Source organism: Struthio camelus, chromosome 1 (assembly GCF_040807025.1).
Source record: "Struthio camelus isolate bStrCam1 chromosome 1, bStrCam1.hap1, whole genome shotgun sequence".
In the NCBI taxonomy this organism is placed as follows: domain Eukaryota; kingdom Metazoa; phylum Chordata; class Aves; order Struthioniformes; family Struthionidae; genus Struthio; species Struthio camelus.
This window is the reverse complement of record NC_090942.1, coordinates 5,668,156-5,688,488: the sequence shown is the minus strand read 5'-3', so window position 1 is coordinate 5,688,488 and position 20,333 is coordinate 5,668,156. Positions and strand designations below refer to the sequence as shown.

Sequence of the window (20,333 nt, the reverse complement as noted above, 5' to 3'; positions counted from 1 at the left end):
GTAGCATCTCATTAAGAATGAGGATTTCTAAGCTCCAAAGGAAGAGGCTTATTTCCAGAGATCTCACTCCTTTAGTGCGTTCCTCAGGGCTGGTCAAAACATTTCTCTCTTTACCATTGCTAAATTGAGATATGCAGACTCTCATAAATCTTGCTAGAAGAGGCATCTCTCTCCTGTGGAAAAAGGACATTTTTATCAAGAACCTGAAAAGCTTCACGTTTTCCCCACAAGTGCTGAAAGCATTCCATCTGAAAACCAAAACTTTCAGTTTTCAGCCTGTTACAGCAGAAATTCAACATTTTCCATAGAGGTTATGGCAATAAAAACAGCCTAATTAGTTCTCAGTTCCTGGGAAAATTAAATCATACATATCACAACGGGAGCTGCAGGGCACTATTAATGTGTAATGTACATAACAGTGTATTAATGCCTGCCTTTGTTTAGATATTTAGGAACCTGCTTGCTTGAGGCAAATGTCAAAATAGCCACTGGGAAACAGCTAGCCCTGAATACCTTTTGCGTACATGTTCACTAGGAGGACACTTGGGCCTGGGTTTATCTAATCTGACAGCATTGATGACTTCGTTGACCACAGCTGAGTGTCAAGTGTCACGTGAAATGTCATGTCATACTTGCCAGCCCCTGTGGATGACTCAGATACCCCAAGACATCTCACGGAGCACCCGACACCTATGGGTAGATAATTGAAAGGTCCCTAGGCGTTCAGTTGCGATGTCTGTGTTAAGAGTTCACGCCTTCAGCTCCTGCTGCAGCTAACAGGGAGAAACAGGCACTTCTTTCTGTTCACTATATTCACATACTCTCCTATTTCATCTCAATTAACTTTGCACATTTGATAGATTCGAGGCTGAGGTAATTGTCTAGAGTCCCCCCAAAGCCAATGGAGAAGGAGACAGACACATCAGGATGATTCAACACAGATATCTTAGACACCTTTATTAGGACCGAGGAGCCCACTTTACAGACAGCACCAAGACAGCTAGTTTCAGTTTTGGTAAGTCACAGAATCATTATTTACGTTTGAAAAGACGTCTGGAGATCATCTGGTCCAACCCCTTATTCAGAGCAGATTCATCCTCAAAGATGAAGTTGCTCAGAGTTTCATCCAGTTGAGTTTTGAATATTGCCAAGGATGGACATTTCACATCCTTTCTTGGCCCCGCTTCCCCTGTTTGACCACCCTCATGATGAAAACAAATACCTAATTTTTCTTAGGTTAGCATTTCCCTGTGTCTGTTGCATAGTCCTTTTCCTGTGCAGCTCTTGCTCTGTCTTCCCTACATGCTCCCAGAAGGTAGTTGCAATACCTAATAGCATAAGATAAGCGATAAAATCACCCCCGAATCTTATCTTCTTAAAACTGAGCAAAGCCAGGACCCTTACCCTCCCGTCTTATGCCAGGTACTCTGGCCCCAACCATGCTGGTGACCCTTCACTGGACTCACTTCAGTATATCAGCCAAGTATTTGATATCTGATGTTAGAGGAGGCATATCCCGTTCCTCCTGTCCTCCTGGCGTGTAACCTAGGCACTGTGAGTGGTTCCTTACGCTCACGTAGGATGGACAAGGGCCTTCACAATGAATGACAGTTCCCCAACGAGGGTTCTGTTCAGAATAGCTATTGCACTTTAATTTATACTCCATTTTACATTACTTCTTTTATGAACTCTCTGTAGAGACAAGGGTACTTAAGGTCTCTTAAAAAGCCATTGTAGGTGCCGCAGAATTTGTGACCATTAGAGAGTTAAAGCTTCTAAGGGAATAGGTAGCTTTGTTCCCCATCACTGATAACTGAGAAATCTTTGGAGCAAAGGCCTCCCTAAGGTCTCTGCAATATTATTATTAAAATATGATCTCTCCCACTGTAGGTAACATTCCTGTACTGTGTAACTTTAAGTGTAAAAAGCAGCATTGTTAAAACACTTTTTTGGGCGGTTCAAATGGCATAATCTTTTTCTTTTTCTCAGAAAAGGATGTGGAAGTAAACAAACAGTGGTATAAATGGATGGTTCACCTAGCATGGAAAAGTGGAAGTAGGGGACTGTAAAAAAGCAGGCTTGGTAATTAAATAGTCATTTTACTGCCAGTAAAAAATGGGAGGGGAGAAAAATAAAAAAGGTCCCTTTACTATAATGAAAAACTAGGTCCACTTGCCCACCTCAGGGGTAATAATAGCCATTCTGGGAGTGCTAAACTCTTTGAACTGTGTCTAAGCACCACTTCTGTTTACTTTAAGGAAGGAAACTGTCAGGTTCTGTTTGTTCATAGTGAGCCATCCACAATGTGCCTGATGCATTCAGGACTAGTAAAATAGGGGTACCTCAAGTATAGGAAACAAGAGGTTTATCACAGGATTAGTCTTACAGAGATAAAAGTAATCACGGAGTTACTCAGGACTTCTTGTTTGCTGTGAAACTTGACTACAGGAGGTGATGGGTCTCTTCTTTTACAGCTCTTTCTGGTTGGGAGGGAAGTGGGGTTAAAATAAAAACCACTCATCTCTCTCTTATTTCGTTCTTCCTCATCATTTGGTACTTCGCAAAGGGGCAACTTTTTTTAAGGGATCACGTTTCTACCTTGCAACAAATCCCAGTCATGATTTTTATGGGCTAATTGCATTCCTGAACAGGTCATGAACTCTGGGCTGTTTTATTTCGATTCCTGATTTTAATTTTAATTAAAAAAAAAAGGTAAAAGAAAAGCAAACTGATGCATCTAAGGCTCTATGCTTATACTTGCAGTGCTTATGTTATGAGGCCAGTCATTTACTGCTTCAGAGAACCATGTGTTTTGTAAACTGACTGCCTCAGTCTATTAGCTAGTCATCTGGTGCCAGCGTTTCTTTATTTCTGCCACCAAGAACAGCAATTTGAAGAAGAAAAATATTTATGAAGAAGCTTTAACTGTTAAGGTACAGCGACAAAGTTTCTCGAAGATGCTGTCTGCAAGCTGGATTATTTTTCCACAGTTCATTTGCACCTTTTGTTTGAACTGTTCTATAGTGGTCTGGACACATGCACAAATGTGGGGACATATTGTCTTACCGCGTCTACATAGATCTACCGGCCAGTGCTTGTACAGTAAATTAGATGCCTGCAAGAACCTTTGGATTATGTAGGCACTCAGCAAAGGGGTGGGATACCTTTAGTCTAATTTCACATTTGTAAAAGGCAAATGTCCAAGTCTGGGCTAGTTATATAGAATCCTTTTAGAGCCAGCAGAGAGAAATGAACACTTCAGAGGGGCATTCAGCTGACCTATCCTGAGTCCCATCCCTAGGGTCTGATAAAATTTGACCCCATGAATCAAGTGAGGGTCTAGAGACGTGGGCTCTTATATCAGGAATATATCTTATTTCAGGAATGTCTATTCAATCACCAGCACAGAGGCATGCCTCTATTTCATGCCACATCAAAGGAGGATACTCCAAGACCTACTGGGTGCACTCTGATACAAGATGCCCATCACAGTGAAGTTCTGGAAAAAAAAAAAAAAAAATCTAAAATGGAGCCACTGGAAAAAAATAGAAACCATTTCGATGATAGGAATTCTGATATTCTTATTGGTAAATGTCACAGTTCTGGTTAGTTCCAGTGATGCTTACCAGAGAAGTGACTGGGACTTCCAAGGTTTTACATCAGTAAAACTCTAAAATCTCCTAATTAGGATGTGCCTGTATGACTGTTTTTGATGGTGGGCCTTGGAGCTCTGGATCACAACAAACACAACAATACAACGCAGAACTATCAAAATGACATACCTTTGGATGTGTTACAGGCTGAATGATTGCATCTCGTCTAAGTTTAGATGTCTGCAATGCAGGTGTCTACCTCTGAGCCAGTGTCTAGGATCCCACCACAGTCTGAGGAGATCTAGTCAGTGCAGTCAGTGGGGTTTATGAAAATATCTAACCTTCTTTCTGATTTGGAGGAAATGAGTCGTGCCCTCGTCTCTACTGACCCTTTGGCTTTTTTTCCACTTACTAGCAAGGAATCCAAGATGATTTGCTCAAACGTGTATATCTACTTTATAGATGAGCACTTTTGGTCACAGGATGCCCACATTTAGTCCCTACGAAGCCACACGGATCCGCAGGGAACTGTAAGGTCCTTCTTGTCCCAGGAGCCTCTGGGTAGCCACCAGAGCTGATAGTCTTGGTATGAAAGGAAAGTAAATTTCTAAGCACCACTGGGAGGGATGAAAAAAGTAGCTAATGCCGTGGCTCTGCTCACTCTGTACGCTGTCCAAGTAAGTGGAACTGATGTGGATGAGGAAGGGAGTACACATCCTCTGTAAGGGATTCCTTCTCTCCCTGTGGAAGAAATATAGAGGAAACAGGATGTTCCAATAACATTCTGCTACACGTTGACCTAGACACCTAATACAAAAAAAAGCGGCCCCCATAACTTGTCGAATATATGGACCTGTGGAAGAGTCTGAAGGAGAAGGCTTTCTCCAGTCCTTGTCCTAACACAAAGAAGTTCTTTGCCTGATAAATGCTCTTTAACACTTGTGCAAAATCAAAACAAACCAGAGCTAGGCACTCCCATAAATCATTACAAGTCAGCGATCTCCTTCTAACTTGGTGAACATACATACATAAGTGGAAAAAATGTTAAATAAAAATAATGAATTACAGATATCATATCGAATAAAACAATGAATCCAAAGCCAACTTGCTGCTTAGACAGCCAGATCACAATGTGAAAGGGTAAATCGCAATTTCAGACATTAATATCATGAAAAAAAAGAAAAGGCTAGTAGTTTCATCCTCTCTGACAAAAAGATAGGTAAGAGATTAACAATTAAGCAAGCGTCCCAATTGGAGCATCTTCTGTTCCCCACAGTCCCTCTTTAAAAAAGGTTATAACGCTTATATGAGTGCTGGTACAGCTAGCACCACAGACCTCCATTTTGGGAGAAATATAAACTTTATTTTGAGAAATTCTTTCCAAAAATGTGACATGCCAACTTGGCGTGCTCCTTGAAGTCTACTTTGTGTTGTAACAGAGGGTGGATTGATACTCAGAGAAAAGGGAGAAACAATTTTCAAAAACTCTTTTAGAGTTCTGAGGTTTTTTTTCACTGACTTCTTTACTTTTATCCCTACTTCTAGGCATGATCAGATGAATAAATTGGCCTAAGATAGCATAAGTATTGGTAGTGCACTTGCACTATGGTGTATCTTACCATATTCCAAATCAGTGAGTTCAGTTGATCACATGGATTTTTTAACGTTGTCTAAAAACTAGATCTACTTGCACTTTATGTTCAGGAATTATGGCATGAAAAGCAACTGGATGACCAAAGGAGAGGTCCTCTGTCCTCTCAGATCTGGACAGACGAACAATTTGCTATGGTCCCTCTATCATGCTGTGAAAAGGCCACGATACAAGTCCCATCACACATTTCTCCAGTGTGGTACCTCACCATGGGCACGCACCACTCTCACCCTCTGCATTAGTGCTTTCTCTTCTTTTTAACCCTCACCATTTACCCTTTTTGTTGTCAGAAGGCTGATATGGTCTTGGCTGTCACAGACAATAGATCTAACCCTCCACAGTCATGCATAAAATGGATTTTTTTTGGCTATTCCTCTACCACAAAGGCTTGTGAATACAAATGACCTGCATCCTCACCACCTAAGCTCCACTCCTGCTCCTTCAGACCCCCCAGCAATGCTGAGAAAGCCACCCACTGAGGCTAAATTCACTTAAGAAATACCCATATTAAGTGGGTTATTTCCAGCCAAACCTTCAACATATCCAGGTCACGCCTGTCTGCTTAAGGGAAAGCAAATATCCCGGAAGTGGAGGGGGTGGGGGCAAGGGGGAAGTAAGGAGAGGGAACAAAAAAAATATCTGTCTGCTAAATTGAAAGTCAAAGACGGGCCTGGTCCTTCCCTTCCGAGACCTGAAAGAGAATGAAGGGAAAGTCTGAGACTTCCTGCCTTTGTAATGAGTTTACTAATTAAATGCTAATTGTGGGCCTCAACTGACCAACATTTAAATGAGGCCTCCGAGCCAGGAATCAGGCTATTGTGGTCGAACTGTTTATATGGACAGGAAAATGGCTTTTTAAACATGGGATTCCTGTGTGTTCGCCAAGAGCTGGAGGAAGTTCCACGTGCAGCGGCCGGGAAGGCAGCGGGCAGCGTTCCTGGGGATTGCGCCGGAGGACTGCTCACACGGCGCTGCCCTGGCCTGAGTCAGCCAACACAGCATTTCGTGATAGCAATCAAGAGCCTTCTTGGATACCTCCCGTTTCCTTCTGCTTCCTACAACGGCATAGCTCAGATGGGAACCCAAAGTGGGGATGCCTCGGACCTGGCACGATGCTTTCACCAGGCCAGGTCACCGGGCAAGCCACGCCAAGGGGCACGCTTTGCTAGTCTAAACAGGAGCTAAAGCCCCAGCTCATATACCGTGGGTGGTGATTAGACGATATTTGTACCTTAAGCAGAGATTAGAAGTGGTTTGTGGCAGGAACTCTCCTTTTTTTCATCCGCTTTAGTACAGAAAGCAGCAGCATGGGACTACGTTCCGCAATGGGTGCTCATAGCTTGCAACTACTGTAAGATAAATAATATGAATAAAACACTTCCATATTTCCCTTCTTTCTTTACCATTCCTAATAGTTCCCATAGGGTCAGATAGATTGGCTGTTGAAACACGTTATTCTGTGGGGTCTGTGAACCCTCTTGATTTGGGATGAATTCATGATTTTGGGACTTTTAGTAGAGATTTGATACTGTGAGTCTAGTTAGTTTCCTTGCTGTTTTTTCTTCACCTTACTTTTTATTTTATAGTCCTCAAACATCTTAAAGAGCTTTTTTCACACCCAGCATTTACATCACCTGCTGCTCCTTATCCAGAACATATACTTACCGAGGAACAAGACATATGGTCTAGCCCTTTACTCATCTGGATCAGCAGTTCAACTTCTGTTATTTCCTCTGGCTTGGCTTTGCAGCCCATCTCAAAATCCAGTGCAAGCATCCTATTAATGACTAATTTGAATTTCAGAACCACATGCCAGGTAGTTTTTGAAGAATTTGTGCTTTAGTCAACTTATGTAGTCTCGCATTACTCTAAAAGCATTTCAGTGCAGTAGCATGATACGATGTGGTAAGCATGACTTTAGGATGCCAGAAGCCTGGGAATTATGGTCTATCTGCTACACATCCATTTGTCACCTGACGGTTTCAACAATGATGACTAAAGCTGATCTTTGGTCTGCAGACTGCAATTAACACCCCTCCCCACCAACAGTGATGAGTTTGGCCTGGTCAATTCTAGCTCCTACTGAGCTTCCCCTTTTGTTTGTGCATTTAAGTCGTACCTTCGTATCGTTGGTAGTTTAGATTTGAAAATGCATTTGACCAGTATATCCCATGGGAAGGAAGAAAACTCACCTGATTTACCAATTAGCCTTCTATTTTACTTCAGAAATTGATGTCAGGGAAGTGAAGTGATAGCCTAAGCCATGCTGAAAGGTTCTATTAGTTTTGGGGTAGCCACAGTGTTAAGCAATTCCAGCTTACCTGGAAAAGGTTAGATGAGTCCCAGCGATAAGGCTCATGGCTGAACGTAGTGCTTTATTGTGGAACAGCTTCAAGCTGTATTATCCAACAGTGACTTAAACTGGTAAACTGGGTTCCCATCAAGTCCAAATTAAGCTCCTGTACAGAAGGGTCCCTTTGGATTTCAAATACTGAGAACAGCAGCAAACCAACCTTGCTGTTGTCTCTCCTCCCCCAAAGAAAATAAAAATTCACACTTTAGGGTTTTTTACTGTAGGTGAACAGTGAAGATTCAGAGCTTCTATATTAATGGGATATGAGGAAGCAAAATGCCTCCTCATTGTCCCTACTCTTTTGAAATGCGAAGAGGCGACAGCACAGCAGAAAGCCTGATGAGAAGCTTCTAGTGCCCCCCAGCTTTGGGCTTTGGTTGCAATCAGCACAAGGATGATTCTTTACTGAGGTGGTGAGGCACTGACAGGAACCCTCCAGCTCTTCTCCTAACAGCAAATAACCCAGTTCTGGCCTGTACTAAGACTCGTGACCTGGACTCTCTTGCTGTGCCTTTGCTAGTAGAAAAAAGCCTTCTCCACACCAACAGCATGGCTTTCCCTCCTGCGCAGCACAGTTATGTCAGGGACTGAAAGCTGAACTGGTTCTGTATTAGTGGAGTTCCCACAGAACCACACCTTCAACTCCAGTTTTATAAGTCCATTTCATTTTCTGCAGAATCCTGGCCTGCGTCAAGCAGTTGCTCTTTGATATTTTGCTCAGGTATATTCCAGTTTTACACGAAGATGTACAGAACAGTATTTACTGTAATATGATCCTGCCATGCTGTTGGCCAAATTCTCTGCTAGAATCAATCAATATAGCATCACTAACGTCAAGGAAGTAATTTACAGGGATTACTGAGTGTCCGCACCCTTGTATTTAACAAAACTTTGCTTCTATTAAAGAAGCTGCTTCCTATTTCCTCCGAATTTGAGAGTAAAACGTTGAGTTCAGTGCATTTACTTCTGATTAAGCTACTACAACGGCAACAGATGAAACGAACTGTATATACTCATGCATACCCATTTTCTTGTAAAAGAAATAGCCCACGGGCTTATCCATTCTCTTAAATTATGGCTTCTGTAGCAGTGCACGTTCGTAAGAGCACAGGAGCACAAAGCAACCAGGAGGGATTCTTGGCCCTTCTTTACAGATGAGCCACCGATCTGCTGGGGTCAGAATTCATCCCAACAAATTTTAGACAGTGACTGCAGCATCTCAGTTAGGTACATACTCAGCTCAGACTTTGCTTGTCATGAAACGGGTGGGCGGAGGTGACAGCATCTTAATCAACAGTGGTTAGAGCTGCAAAATCCTCTCTGTTGGAGTCTTTAGTAGCAGATGTGCTGTGGAGACTGGTGAAGAGGATGTCCAAACTGCAGCACTAGTTCTCTCGGTTTGTTGTTGTTGCTATTTATAGGTTGTCTCTTTAAATTCTTGTTGTTGTTGTTCGTTTTAATTTCCTTTTTTTTCAGTAGTGGAATAAAAGAGAGATAAAATGCTCATCAAGAATCTCCACTTTATATTCCTGAGTCCAATATGTACGACCTGACTGCTTTCTATGTAAATATATATACCATGGCTCTTTAGAATTTGATTTGCTTCTCCTTTTGCTAGAGACGTGTGAGTCTCTTATTTTCCATAAATAAGCCTACCCCTAAACTCTATGAGAAACTCTGGGCAAAGTAGGGAGGAAAAGCTGGTTTGGTAGTTTGTGGGTTACCCTCTGTCTCCTGACACCCTACCTCACATTTTCCACGTGAGGGCTTGGGCCCATTATCATGCACTCTTAATTTTGGACACTTAACTAAGGTACCTAGCTAGGCTGAAGCCCCCTTCAGTTCCCGCTGGAGTCACCAGGAGTCCCCGGAGAGTGATGCATGTCTGAGATGAATTGTCCTTCTTTGGCCAACAGAGAGCTGGCCTCTCTCTCCCTTGGCCATGGAGGGAGCCTGTGCAAACCATGGCCCTAACTTAGGCACCCTAGCCAAGTGCAAGCTCAGTGAGCTGGAAGAGCATCAGTTTCCTGATGGAGCAGCAGCCAGGAGGAGTCCCATCCTTGGAGGAGCCACAGTAGGAGGCAGCTGCCTGGCTTCAATCTCACTAAGCAGCCCTTTGCCCATCTCATGTGTCTGCATGTCACATGCAGCCCTCACTCCTGGCCCTGGAGAAGACAATTCTATCTTGTGCCTTGGAGAGGAAAGTTATTGCTGGGATCTGCAACCAAGTAGAAGTTTTGCCAAAGGCGTCGGCCCTCTCAGGACACTGAATTTTCCTTCCTGAATGCCAGGTTGGCTTTGCCAAGCTGGATCTAACTGAAGAGAGAAAAACTAGATTTCAGAAACACTGCGGAGGAAGAAGTGAGATTTGGAAGCTGTCTCCCACATCAGGCAAGGGAGGTGATGGGTCAAAGGGGGCTCCTATGTGGTTAGTGGTGGCATATTCAAGTTTCTTCATAGAGGAGCAGTGGCAAAGAGATGCCTTATGTTAGCTGTAAGGCCCACAGCTGTGTGAGAAGCTGTCTCAGATAATCAAGCAGCAGATGCTAACCTACAAACTGCCACGCCAGAGTACACTGTCAAAACTGGAATGACCCCATGGCTACACGCATTCTCCACGGCTGTCAGTGTGCTGCGCACCACAGACATGCCATGATCCCTGGTGACGAGGTGGGGAGGTGGCAGAAAACTTTTGCACAAAAAGCACAGGCCCTGAACACCTTAGCTACAGGACTACCACATCTCAAAGCAGCCAGCAGGTCCATGGTACAGCTGAGCCGTTTGGGTTTCCCCAATGGAGAATGCCTTTTACCAGCTCTGTTATACCAGCACCAGCCGAAGTGATATTCTGCAGCCCTGAATGATTCTCTTATTGCCATCCCAGTGCAGCTAAGCTCAGATCCTCAGGGATATTTAAGGCATCTAATCCTGCTGACACTCCATCAGTTCCACCTGAAGTTCAAAACAAACTGATATTTTCAAAGATCCAAGCCCGAGTGCACACAAACATTATGCCATTTCCCAGATGAGGAGATGAGGCACAGAGAGAGGAAAGACCTGAGTCCCCTGCTGCTCCACGCAACAGAAGCCGCATAGCTAAGTCAATGCAATGCTCCGGGTAGGCCAGTGAGCTCCTCGGAGAAAAAAGAGCCATAACCTGGCTGGAGCAAGATCCTCTAGTGCTTCCTGGCTTTCCATATCCAAAGGCATGGTCATCTCTACACAACTCTGCAATGGCTTAACTCTCCTCCTCAGACACCAGGACTGTTGAGGAGGGAAGATACCCTACTAACAAATGGCATTGAAGTAAACCCAGTAACCGTCTCTCATAATAATTTCCTAGTAGAACTCGCAGCCATTTCCACCCAAAATCATTAAATCAAATGCAATCCCAGGTAAGTAAACAGTTGTCACAGGACCTTTAATCTCAGGAGAAAGAGGAGTGGGCAGACTGCCAAAGAGATGTTGCTCCTGCAGCAGGAATTTTCCCTCCAGCAAGCGTAACCTTAACCCTGGAGAATTTTACCTCCACTTTTAGAAACATAAAGTCATATTCACGCTGCCCACCACAAAAGCCTAATTTACGTATCTCACCTCTTACAGGGTATAAGGTCAAGAGAATGATGAGCAATTCAGATCACCTCCTACCAGAGCTGTCAGACTTTCATTCCTCTTATAGTTAACAGAGAAAAAATAGTGAGAACATCTCAGTCGATTATTTGATGTTGGTTATTATAGGTAAGGGAGGCTTCCAAATTGTGGTGTCCTGCCCATGGCCCATGGACTTTTATCAGCCTAGGCCAGATCCCTTTCCATCTAGTCCGGTATCCTTCTCGCATCAAATCCAAAGCCAGAAGAGGGGGGCACTGTGAGGAAGGAATAAAAAGCTTCACAGCAGCCACGAGTTAAATACTCTGTGATTCCCACCTCACCTCCCCACATATGCACTTTCCCTCTTGGTGAAAGACGGACAAAATAATTCTGCATTAAATCTTTTTGCTGCACAAAAGAGCAAGTTTAGACTCATCAAATGATTTTGTAAAACTCTGGTTACTTTTGACAAATTGTTTCAGTTAGTTAGAAAAAGTCAAAAACAGGCAGAAAGAAAAATCAACTGGTTCAATTTTTGAAAGGTGTGTTGGTTTTTTTTGGGGGTAATGCATGTGAAGTGACCCAGAAAATCAATTATTTGCTCTAATATAGAGCTATAATCCTCTCTAACAGCTTGAGTTTAACTTAAACCCTGAAGTACAGCATTTAATGTGCTTTCCAATAGTTTTATTGTCTTTAATTATGGTTTATATTGTTATCTTTGGTATCTGTATAAATAGCCAATCCCTTTTTCAGTCTGGTTTCCTTAGGGAACAGTATGTGAAATCACACTGTCTCTGTGCCTTCTGTCTCTATACCTGTTCCACAATAAGAACTTTTTCGTCCCTAGGCCAATTTCAATCAGATTTGACAGAGAATGAGAGATACAAAGACATTAAGTTCTGAAAAGTTTAATTGTAAGGGGAGCCTGGAAGTAGAGCAGAGCCACCACTGAATGAAAGACTCCAGGAAAACTGCATGGAAGAAAAATTTCATAAATGTCCAGCTACCACAAACATGGACCAACATTTGGACTTTATTATATATCAGAGAATGTGACTAGGAAACTAAATCCAAAGAGCCTTCTTTCGCTTTGTCTCTGACAGGCTATTTATTTTATAATCTTGTTATATCTCAAGCTCAGCAATGTCTGATAGCAAGTAGTTCCACAGTTTAATTGCAAATTGATAGGATAAGCATGATCCTGGAGGCATTTCCAATGTATGGGAAGAGAAGGGGCCAGTTGGATTCTCGTTCCAGTGAGGTAGCATCCCCAAAATGTCCACAGAAAATTGGTGCAAAACCTGCACTACAAAAAAAATCTCTTCTACCTCCACCCAGTTACACAGCATGTGACTAATGACAGAGGACAGAGACTTTTTTGGATAATTCCAAAAAACATCAGAGGTATTCTGGTTCAGCAGACGTTATGTTCATAGAGTAAATTCAACTTATACAGATAGAAAATACTTTCTGCAGTACTTAGAAGATGCAAAAATTAAAGGGACTGAAGAGTTTATTGAAAGATGCACCTCTACTGCATATTCATTCCAATATGATTCATACCTCCTGTATTCTCTTTTCATACCTTCATTCATGTCATACCTACTTCCTACAGTGGTTCCAGTTGCACTTATTATATTATTGTCCTCTTACCTTCTTGTTAAATTATTCTCTATCTCTATTTTTAAATACAGTGAACGCATTTAGTAGGTACATGAGTCGCTTCAACATGAGTTAACTTCAATAGCATACATTTGCATTGGAGGTCTTCTTTCCAAACACCTGCCAGGCCCAGGGCTGCTTGGTTTATATGAATTAATGCCATCACCTCCTACGGTGCTGAAGCTCCAAGTACTAATCTTCCGCGCTGTAATGATTCAATTCTTATTGCACTGTGATGATTAAGGCCACAAGTTCAAAAAAGTGTTTAAGTGCACATTAAATGCATGCTTAAGCCCTAATGGTGATAATAATAATGCTTTCAATTGTATAGCTATGAAATAGGGGAGAGCTACCTGGATTACCTACTGAAATCTTTGTATACACTAAATTAAAGTGCTGTGAGAGATGAGATAGATAAGATGAGATGAGATGAGATGAGATGAGATGAGATGAGATGAGATGAGCTATGAGACAGATTTACACATGCTTCTGTAGTACTAAGTGTTTTTAATTCTTATATTTTAAAGCTACTACTAAAAACTAAATCATTTGATTTGACTTCCTGTTCTCTCATCCAGTTAGGCCTGTATCTAGTCCAGTAGTTTGTGTTGGACTAACACATTTCTCCCTGGAAGGTGACTCAATTTAAATTAACTGGTATGCATCAGGAAATGGAAACTCCATCATTTCTTTCTGTAGTTGCTTAATCATCTGCCTTGTTAGAAAGACATGTGCCTTCTTTCTAGGATGAACGTGCCTAGCTTCCATTTCCAAGATTCTTGTTATCTGCTTTCTGACAGATTCAACTGCCCTTTAATATCTTGCATTTTCTCTGTTATGCAATGTAATCAAAGCATTTATCAGCCTCCTTTCTGACAAGCTAAACAAATCAAGTTCTTCACTTCTTACACCATCGTGCATTTTCTTTCAACCCTCTAATCCTTTCAGCGACTCTCTTCTGCACTTCCTCCAAGTTTACAGCACCTATCTCAGGGTGGGCCAGGCAGGGAGTCCCGCGCTGCATGCACAGACTCGCTGCTCTGGCTGCAGATGATCTGTGTTCCCGGACTCTGTCGAAAGGATCTGTTTTTGCTTAAGCGTTTTTTTCAGACAGGCTTGTTAAACCCAGATGGTCTGGACAGAACCAGGGTGGGAAGCAACGACACCAACAGTTATGCCAGCAAGTCTGTAGGTGCAACGCTATCTGCATGGTGCTTCACTTGAGGGATGAGGGCAACAGCCTCTCACCCATCTCAGCTACAGCCATCTGACCATGCCAACAGCCAGCTCCACCACGGCAAGCTTAGGAGCTGCTCAGTCGTTGTAAGTTACATCAGGCTATTAAGCTTTGATTTACAGATGTCATTTTACATGGTCATTTTATACTTGGAAGAATGTGGTTTGATTACCCCTTACTATTGCCTTATCTTCAATAGCTACAAATGCTATTAGCAGTTGTGCGGCAACTTATTCATATTTAACAATATAACAATAAAGCCTATACCACGGTTAACCAGGCAGGAAATGTCACTTGCAAATTATCATTTCCAATTATTCGGTATTAATTTAAGGGACATGGTTATCAGTCCAGTTACAATATTCTTTTCTTTTGTGACCTTCTATTCAATAACTACAGATTTCTTTTTCTCTCCTCTCCTCTCCTCTCCCCTTCTCTTCTTTTCTCTCCCCTTCTCTTCTTTTCTCTTCTCTTATCTCTCCGCAAAATCAGAAAGTGTGTGCCTATTTCTCAGCAAGATTTCATGCCTCTTGTCTAAAGGGCAAGCGTTTCAAAATCACAGAAATTGTCTAATCAAGTTTAGTTAAGAGGAATTCGATGTCCATTTAGGGAGGGCTGGAAAGCATACTTCCCTACTATGTGGGATTCCAGCAATTGATTTCACCACTTAAAGATGGTTGGCAGATGGAATGCGAAATTTTTAGAAGAGGAAGAAAAAAATTAGCAAGAGCACAAACTGTTGGGACAATGCTGAGTCAAGCAGTCTGGAAGCTCTAAGAGACACAACAGTTGCTAAGGCTGCCCAGGACAGCAGAAGGTGTTGAGGAAATCACTGCTGTTAAAAGCTAATTCCACAAGCATCCTTCCAGTGATACCTGCCACTGCTCCCTGGATGGAGTCATGAGCACTCAGCTTGGAGAGACACTGCTTCTCTTCTATCTGCACAAATTCAGGAGCGCCTCTGCTGGTTCATATCCCCCAAGGTCTCTGGCACCACTCTCAAATTTGTCTGTTATACATCTGTAGCACACTCAGCAGAGCTGTAAAGTATCTAGGTCATGTTTCTAGGAGGGACAAAACCAGGCTCTCTCAGGGCTGAACTGAGAGCTTCACTTCCTAAATGACTGTTCAGACCAGTGGGCTATTAAGTAAGGAAGATAATATACCACCATCTGGGTTTTCAAAGCAAAGCAGCCAAAACAGCATTTTGTGAAGGCCCAATCCTATTAAAATATTTTAGAAAAACTCTGAGAACACCCACACTGGCAGAACACCAAAATGCTACTCTACCTAGCCCAGGATCCTAAGGGGGATTACACAAACAGCAACTCTCCCAATGCTGAAAGAAGTGGCCAAGGAAAAATGGGACACTTACTATCTACAATTGCTTATGTTTCTCCATTGACTACAGGGAGACCCCAAACAACTGGCTTAGAATGAATGACCAAATCTGTATAACTAGGTAAGATACACTCACTGTTTGTGTCTCAGTTCCCTATTTACGAAGTGAGAATACTAAGATGACTTCCTTCCGTCACGGGGTTATTCTTCGGATAAACCTTCCTAAGAGTTGCTTTCATACTGTTGGGCTGAGGTTATTAAGTACCTAGAAGCAGCGCTGCTCTTGAAAGAAATCAATTCCTCTGCTCTGGGAGGAGAAGAAGGGGGTTTCTTTCTTTGCTTTGTTTTCACTTCACTGAATTTGCTGTCCTCTTTCTTCAGGCCCAGCTCGTTGCTCAGAGCTGGTGAATGCAGAGGCAGCGGAGCTGGAATAGCTTCTTCTCCATCCCTGCTCACTTATCTATTAAAGGATATTGCTTGCCTCCATAGCAGCCAGAGGAGCCTCTACTTATCTATACGAGAGCACCAGGGAGGGACCTTATTTGGATGCCCGGGTGATTAAGACCAAGCAGAGCTACGAGACAAGCTCCTAAGAATCTGTGGAAATCCGTGAAAAGCGAGGGCAGCTCAGACTTACGCAAGACCAGACCCAAAGCAGGGCGTGCAGCAACAGATTTTGTTAACCCGTCAGCAAAGGGTGGCAGGTTGCCTTCGTACTTTCTCAGGAAGTTTTGTATAAACACAAGCTCATTTGTGGTCACCGAGTTTGAAACGATTATTCCCACAAACAGACCAATAGAAAGCAGAAATAGACTGAATGCGTATTTTTCAGTTTGTGGTCTCCCCTGGGTTTAAATACAAAGAGAGAGTTAACAAAATGAGTGACAACATTACACCTGAAGACGATTAGGAAGCAAGATAAGCCACCCCTACGTTTATCTTTGACAGCCATTACAACATAATGTAGCCAATATATAGTTCAATCAGTTCTGATGACACTTTCTTTCTCTTTTTATGATAAGAACCGTTAGATTTAAATCCTGTCAAGTAAAACTAGTCTAGATGTTGGAGAGAGTGATAAGAGTTGCTGTGCCTTTGGGCTAATAATAGGTGATACACCTATCGATCATAAAGCATTTCACAAATGTTAATGATGTTGATTGATTGTCATTTTCTTCTAATTTGCAAAGAGATTTACTGAGGTATTTTAAGAAACAAACTCTGCTACTAGGCACTAAGGGAATTTTAAAAATTCACCTAAATTTATTGAGCATTTAACTGCCACAGCGTCAAGTGAGTACTTGAACCCACATGCAGAGCCTACTGGGCAACTATCACCTAAATAATGGATGATCCTTTTCTTATATACTGTTATTGCCACACCCAGTTGAAGGCAGCAATATGTCTCTCACTGTCCTAAAACCCAAGGAGCTTGCAGTTGGAGTCCAGAAATAAAATAAACATGGAAGCTCCCAGGTCTAAAGAGACAGCTTTGGTCACCATAAAATGCTGTATCTCCACAGAGGAGTCATGAAGTTTTCTGTTGTGAATCGCTATGCAGTTAGCTCTACATCAGTTAATGTGGAATTAATGTCACATAGCTTAGCCAACCAAAAGTGCTCTTTCTCCAGGTTAAGAAGTTCTTCTTTCACCGGTGACTGATTCCCTCTTTTGCCCCAACTCTTCAGCTGTGCCACCCCTTAACTTGTGGGTGATGGGGAGAAGAACAGGAGGACCAATTAATGAATAGTGAATGAGATTTAAAAAAAAAAAAAAAGAAAAGAAAAGAAAAGAAAAAACAACAAAAAATCGTGTTGCTCTCCTTAACCTGTATGGTTTCAGGCTACCCTAAAGAGTCACATTAGCACACTTGAACTGCACAAGGGCAGCATAAGGTTGGAGCTCGTCGAGAAGGACTGTCTCTCACATATCCACCTCTTTTTATGAGCCTCCCATGGCAGCTGTCAGGTAGCTTAGATTAGATGCCCGACTTCCAAGGAGCTAAGGAAAATTCTGATTCCCAGAGAACAAGTCACAGATAACCTAATGCAGAAGTCCACTCTTTTTGCTACCAAGTCAGTCACATGAGGACTGATAGGGAAGCTGTAATTTGGCTTATGCAGTTATATCTACACCTATAAATGTTCCTCAGATGATCAGATAATCATAACCCTGTTCTAGTCCATTGATGCTTCATTTCAGAAGATTGCCAGGATGTTTTCTGGTCAGCTAAGGCTATGTAGCCTTTTTGGTTTGTTGTTGTTGTTGTTGTTGTTGTTGTTGTTGTTTTGCCAAAGAGCATGGAAAGGCACTCATCTGTTCAGTTATTTCAAATTCAGAGGTAATTTGCCATTCTCTTTGCTATGTATCGAGAGAAGAGGCAAATACAGAAACTGTCATTTATTCCACTAATGGAATTAAAAATGAATGTAGTCCAGAGCAGCAATCAATGCCTTTCTCATAGTGATGGATTATGATTTAGCTAAACACTGTGACCTTTAATTGTCTGCAAATGTAATTTCCAAAGTCTCCCATATACTGTACAGCTAATGTCTCTGTCTGAGCCTCCTCAGGCAGATGCAGCTCACTTGGGTTTTTAATCCAAAATCACAGTTCCATGGGAATGTAACACCAGCAAAAAGGTGCCATGGTGACATACCTGGAGACTCTGCTTCCTCAGATCTAGTTCACAGGGAATGTGGCCATTGGTCTTACATACCTGGTGGAAGTGGAAACTGAGCTATTTGGAAGAGACAGAGGAAGGGAGGGCCATCCCACATACTTTGTGTGGCATACAGCTTGGTGAACTTACTCACAAAGTAAGAACTTTGTGTAGCACACAGTCAGGCACTTGAATCCCATAGAGGTGTTAAGACTGATGTCAACAGCGTATGCTACCATATATTGGACTCTACCCTGCTTTGTAGCTGCCAAACCTCACCCTGAAAGGCCTCACTCACCTATGAGGTGGCAGCCCTCGGTGACTGTCTTGTGGTGAATATGGAAATTCAGAGCTGGATAGAGTACTGCAAGTAGGTTTTCCCCTAAAACCAAATGAAGGTCCAAATTTTCAGCTCTCTTTCAAATTTCATTCTGAGCTTCTTAACAGTGCCCTTTTGTTTGGTGAACTGCTCAGTTCATTTTGGCTTGAGATGGGCAGACAAGAAAAATTCCATGTCCTTGACAAAAATCTAGGCAAAAACAAACTGAGACCTTTTTGTCAGAGCATGAGCCCAGTATCTGCATTCCAAAATTCTCCATCAAACTGAAATTACTACTGACCATAACCAGATAAATTCATCTCCTTAGCAGACTTTAAATGTTGAGACATTGGTGCAGAGGAGGTCCTATTGCTTCATGAAATATGGTTTAACTGTACCTTCATTAACAGAAGAAGACATACAAATCTATATCACTGGGGTTCTGAGGCATCTAATAATCACCTTCTGACATAGTCTGGTGAGTGATGAACGGTAGTCTAACAACATTTGGAATTACTGGTCAAACTGCGGCTGATGATGACTTACATATCTCTAGCTCTGATCTCAGCTCCATCTGTGTGTCCAAAAACACTCCTTTCTAAATAGAGCAAGATGAAGACTGTGGAACAGTTGCATCTTCCATTTCCAATCCTCAGGTTCAGCAGGGAATCAGAACAGAAAGAAGAAAACAAGCAGCTCCATGAGCATCAAAACAAGGGATGGAAGCTTATGGATATCTGTTTACTCTCTGACCAATACTTCCTCTGATGAAGGCTTTTGGCATGCTTTGGACAATTGTTACACTGCTCTCACAACATATGAATTCTCTGTCCTCTAGTAGTGTCGAGTTCGTACTTATGGGGATAGTCCTATGGGCTCTTTCTCCCTTACTTGGCTGCTCAGATGCACTGTTTCTGAGGCCTCTAGCCCTTTGACAAACCTGGTTTAAAAGAAGGCTCATGCTGAGGAGAAAGAGGGTAAGGGGAACATATGAGTACACACAGAGAAAGCAAATACCTTCAGCTTTTGTTCCTACAAGAAACAGTGTTAGAAAGGAATTAGAAAGAGAGAGACTCAAAAAAGTGAAAGCAAGAAATCCAATGTCTTACAAGCCACAGGTCTTCAATCAATTGTTTGTTTATTTATTTATTTTTATTGGGGGCGGGGGCTAGCCTTTATAAAAGAATGTGCAGACTCTGCTTGGAAAGACCTATGCCACGTCTCAGAAACGAGTTTTATCAAGATGCTGCTGCTCAGTCTTCCTCTCTCTGAGTAGATAATAACAAGAGTAGTAAAAGCATGAAATCTGCCACCCACATACCAGTAGCCTAAGACAGGTGCTAATTTCAGTGCTCAGTGAAGGCTATTTACATATCAAGCAGTCCAGAAAGCAGTCTCACAGAAGGAACTCAGCTTTAGGGTTTTTTTTTGTATGTTCCTGGTTCGTTGTCTACCTCCATTTCTTCTATCTCAAATGATGCACATTTGCAACCCCAGAAAGTCTCTAAAATGAGATACGTAGGTCACCTGCCTTGTATGGATGGAATCTAACTTTTTTCTTTATATTCAGGTGATCCTCATTCTTAAACCTGAAGTACCCTGGATGCTTCTGCCAGTAGAAATTAATAACTTCTTCCCTCCTGGGCTTTGCAGGAGATGGATAACCTTAGAGTCTTGGCAATAGGTCATTCAATATGTATTAGTACAGTTAGCCAAAGAAATCAGGTTCTTCTCATCGTTTCCTGCTTTTAGTATTTGTAAGGGTTAACTAGGCACCATAAAATATTCTATACTGGACACATACATGAGCAGAAAGCCTTGGAAAAACTCATTAATGAAATAAGTAAAACAAGTGAAAGGAGAAAATCTTTCCTGCAATGTTGTAGATCTGGGGAATGCAACACAAAAGCTCAGGTGTGTA

The 20,333-nt window shown here is 42.2% G+C and overlaps 1 long non-coding RNA gene across 1 annotated transcript in view; it reads right to left on the bottom strand.

Moving 5' to 3' along the window:
• Positions 1-6,513: 6,513 nt before the first annotated feature.
• Positions 6,514-20,333, bottom strand: part of LOC138065722 (uncharacterized) — a 30,876-nt gene continuing 17,056 nt past the window's right edge. Inside the window, exon 3 of the long non-coding RNA XR_011138820.1 lies at positions 6,514-6,593. This is a non-coding gene — a long non-coding RNA (uncharacterized lncRNA). The remainder of the gene's footprint in view (positions 6,594-20,333) is intronic.